Source organism: Myxine glutinosa, chromosome 4 (assembly GCF_964187855.1).
Source record: "Myxine glutinosa chromosome 4, kmMyxGlut1.1, whole genome shotgun sequence".
Classification (NCBI taxonomy): domain Eukaryota; kingdom Metazoa; phylum Chordata; class Myxini; order Myxiniformes; family Myxinidae; genus Myxine; species Myxine glutinosa.
In genome coordinates, this window is record NC_136264.1 from 59,195,998 (window position 1) to 59,202,547 (window position 6,550).

The following is a 6,550-nucleotide window of genomic DNA, read 5'->3' on the forward strand; positions in this document are numbered from 1 at the left end:
GACGAGAGGTGATGATTGGTCAAGGCAAGATGGACTCTTTGATTGGAGTGCACACGGACGTCATCAGAGCTGAGTACTAAGCAGACAAACCACACATGTTTTATTAATTTCATTTATTTCTCCCTTTGTGTTGTGCACGAGTCTGTATGGGGCCGCCCCGATTAGGAATTTGATTTTACCATGCATTTATTGTTACCTGCATTAATTTTTTTTCAACATTTTTTTATTAAATTTTAATTCCATGTTGGCCTTGTTTAATTGTAGTGGTTCGAGGATGCTCCAGTGGAATCCATGCAGGTATGAGCTTCGCTAAACTCTGCTCCCACGCATGTAAAGAAGAGCCGCCATTGTTTGAGTGAACGCCTCGGAGTTAAAGTTCGATCCGCTATTCATCCCCAGGGGTGTTAACCCCTGGCAACACGACAATATTACGGATGATAATTTCATTGTGTATCCATCACATATGGTTTCCATGAATAACTGGTTTAACAAACTGGTCAAACAGAAAACATAATCCATCAACATAGATTAGCCAGGTTAAACCTGAATTTTACTGTGGATTAACTGAAAATAATCGTTTAACGATATAAATGATATTGCGATGGCTCACTTTTGCCATTCCTGGTCTTTATGAACAATCCCAACAAAGTTGCTGTTCCTCGGTCCGATGATATCATGTTCCACTTGACTTGTTACCAGATTGTAAGACTAGGCTCGTGTGTGTGTCTGTGTCTGTGTGTGTGTGTGTGTGTGTGTGTGTGTGTCTGTGTGTGTGTGTGTGTGTCTGTGTGTGTGTGTGTGTGTGTGTGTGTGTGTGTGTGTCCGTGTCTGCGTCTGTGTGTTTGTTTGTGTCATTGGTTGTTATCTCCATAATTTGGGTTTTAGAAGGTGGAACGGAGTCCCCCCAGTATCCACCCCCGTTTCAATGAAGGATTGCGATTCATGGGCTAAGTTGTGAAGTTATGTTGTTCTCACAGAATTTTGTTCGAAGGGGTCTTTTTAGGATCATCACTATGCCCTGTACTGCCTCCAAATGCAGTTCGTTTGTGGTAATATTCCCAGGGATGTTTCTAAAAATCTCTAAGATTTTTCATCATCATTCCCGTTGCTCCAATTAGCACTGTTACAATGTTGGTGCTCTTCAGCTTCCAGGACCTTTTCATTTCATTCTTGAGATCCTCGTTATTGGTCATTTTCTTGATTTCTATGTTGATTACACCAAAATCACTGGGAACTGAAAGCTTAATTAGCAATGTTGTTTCACATCGCTCCTTTTCTATCCCACCTTCCAGGCACTGCATAACGACCTCACCAGACACAAAGGGGGCCCAGCGATGACACACGCTGAAAGGGAGTACTAACTTTTCAATTCCGGTTTCTTGTTTGTTTGTTTGTCCGGGCGATATCTCAGCCATCCTTTGAGCTAGGAAGCTGAAATTTTGGCACAATAGTGAGCACGTGATTAGCAAAAGCCGTATATTTTATTTTTTGATTCATCAATTATTTGATTAACTACTTAATTATTATCAATTAATTAACTACTTATTTCTGTTCTTTTTCATCTGGGGATTATCTCAGGCACCTTTTGAAAAAGGACGCTGATATTTGGACATAAGAGTGACGAAGTGATTTGGCTGTAAAGGGTATTTTTGATTTATTGATGAATCAATTAATCGATTAATTATTTAATTATTCGATTAATGACAATTATCTTCTAAAAAGTTGCAGATTCAGATGAAACGGTGGTGGTTTAGGAATTATATTAGGCAATTGATTAATAATTTAATTATTTTACGATTATTGTACACCACTCCTTTCCTATTCCATCTCCAGGCACTACATGACATCATCGCCGGGCAGCGAAGGGGACCCGGCAATGAATCGCGCTGAAAGGGAGTACACAGTTTACACTCCAGTTTCTTTCTTGTTTGTTTGTCTGGGCGATATCTCAGCCATCCTTTGAGCTAGGAAGCTGAAATTTGGGCACAATAGTGAGCAAGTCCTTTGGCAAAAACAATATTTTTTGTTTTTTGATTGATCAATTAATTGATTAATTACTTAATTATTATCGATTAATTAAGTACTTATTTATTTCCTTTCTCATCTGGGCAATATCGCAGGCACCTTTTGAGCCAGGTAGCTGATATTTGGACATGGTAATGGAGTCAGTTCATGGTAGCCAGTTTGAATTAGCTCTATTTCACTTAACTCCTCGGTACCGACAATGTATGAACCACCACTTACTATCTAGCAGCAAATAGCATGATGGAGTGTTTCTACCATCAACTGAAGTCTTCCCTGAAAGCACATGACACTCCACACACTGTACCTATGGTCTTGCATGATACATGAGCTGCTCTGAAAGAGGACCTTGGATGCTCCAATGCAGAGATGGTGTACGGTGCAACGCGTCAACTCCCAGGAGAACTCTTCATGGCATCTGAATTCCGCCTTGCCCGATGGCAGCATCTATGCTAACCAAATTGGTACGGCCATGCAGGGCCTCCGGGTGACACCAACACATACGCCTCAGGCATGCCTGGTTTTATTCCGCGGGAGATTTCTGCATGCACCCATGTAGTTGTGTGGCATGACACTATCTGGAAACCATTGCAGCAGCCATGTGATGGACCTTCAAGGCTCTACAACACTACACAGATTGTTTGGAGCCTGCTTTTCTTGATGCAGCACCGGAGCTGACCCTCCCCCCGACTTTTGGTGTGAAGCCAGTGAAAACGGTGCCCTTACCATCATATACAACTCGCCTTGTGCACCACGAACGTGCACGTCCTGGCACAATATTTACGAGTACAATTGTTGATCATTTCTTCTCTTGGCTGTGACTTTTATTATGCATTTTACTTGGAGAAGCAACACTTATTCTTTTGTTTGTTATTTCAGTTTGAGTAATACATTAGGAGGAGGGGTGGGACAGTACTGCAGCAGCATCATTTTGCCTTTAGTATATAATAATAGGCCTATGTAAACATGTTGCATCTCGGGTTTCTGGGACTGATGGCAATAGGAAGTGCCGAGCTGGCGAGCGGGAATTCACAGTGTGGTGAATAAATAGATTGACACGGATTCTGTAGGCCTCGGACTTAGGTCTCGGACGTAATTTCGTCATGTGCTAAACTTGTTTTGTCTTTGTGTATACAGTTGTTCTGACATAAGGTATGTTTTCAGAATCAGCCTCATTGTAAGAATATATTATTTGGTAATTGTTTATATTGTGACATATTTGGTGGCCCTCCTATACTCCGAGGTATTTGTACAATGCTTCATTTGCTAGATGCTGTATTTAAGTGGAGTTTTGTGTTGTCCCTTTTTGTACACTTGGCACATTTTTCAAGGCCAAATTCCATTTCAACGTCGTCAGAGCACTGCTTCACTAATTTAAGTTGTTCTGCCAAGAATTTGTTGTTCGGTGCAAAGAGCTTTTCGTCAGCTATGTACAGTTGATGCTTTACCCTTCCTGTTTATTTGGATGTTCTTATATTGGATGTTTGGGTGTATCCATGTCCTTGTACTTAGGCAGTGAAGACCGAAAAATAGGGCGTATCGTTCATTTTTTCAGGAAAGCACCAAATTTGGCACAGATGTAGTATGGACCTATACAATTGTTTTCCTGAGGGACGCCCAAAAATTCAGAACCCCTGGTGGCCGCCATATTGAATTTCAACATGACCACCCTCTGTGACCTATTTCCCTCAATAACTTCTATACTATGAGCGATAACACCACAGTTCCAGTGTCTTACCCCATGTTTTCATGGTCTCTGAATCCAATGGGATCAATTGCATAAAGATTGGCATCCATCATCTTTAATTTCAAGATGGCCGCCATGGTGTTTCCATTTTCCTTGAATCTCTCAAAGTATTTTAGGTAAAATTTCAAATCCAAGTGATACACATTGTTTTATTGGTCTCTGATAACAATGGAATGGTATTAATTAATCAAAGTTACACACAGTTGCAGTTTTAACTTAAAATATTGTGGGCACTTGAAAGGTGGAGGCTCTCGCACAGACACGTAGTACTACAAGCACTGTCCATCGCAGTCACACAGTGATGTGCAGGGCAGATTTGCCCTGGAGCATTTACAGTTGCCTTTACAGGCCGACTTAAAATGGCAGCTTGTAAGCTCTGAACATGCCTCCTGTATCAGTGGTATTGTGGTCCAAATTGGTGTCCAAGAAGTCCCTGTTTTCATCCAGCCCCAATCAGCTGGTGATGGAAGTTCTGGGTAGGGCACAAGTGCCTGACTCCATACGTGTCCAGCCTGAAAACATGCACGTTTTAGGTGTTGTTCGAAGGCGTCTGCTGTTGGGGGAATGTGATCAATTGTTCTTGCCTTCTTCATGAACAAGTGTCGGCGCATGTCATTCACTGTCTTTATCTCGGTAGTCCGGTCATAGAGGATGGCAACATATCTTTCTATGCTCTGTAGTTCCATAGTAATAGCGTCCACAGATGGCCTATAAGCGAGAGCATGAAAGGTCTGCGTGATGCTGGGGTATGCCTCCCAAGCCTTCCAGGCTGTCTTTTTCCCAATTTGGGCAAAAAATGACACTGTGTCGCAGCCAGTAAAGGCATGAAATAATGGCAAAGACTCGGACTTCCTGCGGCCAAGGCCGGTGGCAATTTTATGGATGGCAAGGTAGCGGTAGCTTTTACCAGTGCCAATGGCAATCCAGAGTTCCTCCACACCATGTGACTGGTAGGTAAAGTAGTGTGCTATTGCCAAGACCACAATACAAGACCAAGACCACTCATAGTATAGAAGTTATTGAGGGAAATAGGTCACAGAGGGCGGTCATGTTGAAATTCAATATGGCGGCCAGCAGGGGTTCTGAATTTTTGGGCGGCCCTCAGGAAAATAATTGTATTGGTCCATACCACAACTGTGCCAAATTTGGTGCTTTCCTGAAAAAATGAACGATGCTTCCTCTTAACTGCTCTGCAATTGCTCATTATTGAGTTTGCTCAGTTGGTCCAGAGCCAGGCAAAACAGGAGAGGGATGTGGGGGGATGTCTGTCTCCACGTAAAATCCCAGGTCATATCTTCACTCCTGGTATTTCGGTTTTTCCTTATCAATGTGGTATTCCAGAGCTGCATGCTTTCTCAATCACTTTAATTATTTTGGGGTTGAATTTGTACAAAGGCACGTTTTTTCATCTGCTTGGTAACAGCATTTTATCTTTGCATCGCAAGAGGCCCAGAACATCTGGGACTGCAGTCATGATGTTGTTGTGATGGTATTGTCCGGATGTTTGGACAGATAAACTGCATGTTTATATATATATGTGTGTACCCCGGTGTGTACCCTGGCTTAGAATAGGTACACCGTATCCCTGCGTGTCGTAAGAGACGACGAAGAGGGTTGGCATCAGGAAGGGCATCCAGCCATAAAAGCATTGCCTCAAAAAGAGAACCATGACAATTACAACTACATATGGGCAGAGTACAGCCCGAAGTGGAGATCGGTTTCTGAGGTTTGGGACATGGAATGTAGGGACAATGACAGGGAGATCAGGAGAAGTGGTGGAAGTATTGGTCAGAAGAAGAGTGGACATATGTTGTGTGCAAGAGACGAGATGGAAGGGAAGTGGTGTGAAAATGGTGAAGGGTAGGCAGGGACAGAAATACAAGTTTGTGTGGCAAGGGTGCCCGGAGGGCGTGAATGGTGTTGGTGTCCTGTTTTCTGAGGAGTTTGTCGACAGTGTGGTGAGTGTGACGAGAGTGAGTGATGGGTTGATAGTGAAAATGATGATTGGAAAGCTCTTGTTGAACGTCATCTCGGGATATGCTCCGCAGGTTGGTCGGAGCGATGAAGAGAAGGACAAGTTCTGGTGTGCGATAGAGAAGCTGATGGAAAACGTGAAAGATGAGGAAGTTGTTGTGGTAGGAGGAGACCTAAATGGACATGTGGGAAGGAGTATGGACGGTTTTGAGGGAGTTCATGGGGGTTCCGGATATGGTGTGAGAAATTGAGAAGGTGATAGGATTTTGGAGTTTGCGAATGGAGCTGATTTGTTGATTTGTAACACTCAGTTCCAGAAAGGGGATAATAAGCTTGTTACATACACGTCAGGTGGATCGACGACAACCGTTGACTACCTGATGGTGCGTAGGCGAGATAGGGGGCACCTCCGGGACACAAAGGTGATCCCGGGGGAGGAGGCTGTTTCACAGCACCACTTGGTTGTCTGCGACATAAGGGTGAAAGGAGCGTGGAGAGCTCGGCGGGAGAAGTACCAACCGAGAATGAAGGTGTGGAGGTTGAAAGAGGTGACAGTAAGGGAGGCATTAAAAGAGAGGCTGAGTAGGGTAGAGGATGATGTGGTTGAGCTTGAACGTGGTTGGATGTCAATGAAAGATAGTCTGTTGGGAGCCGTTGGTGAGGTATGTGGATGGCCAAAAGGACCACCGAGGCACTCGGAAACATGGTGGTGGGATGATTAAGTTGGAAAGAGGATTGATGAGAAGAAGAAGAAGTTCAAGGAGTGGCAGAAGGCGAAGGGTACGGGAGCAGAAAAAGCAGAGCATG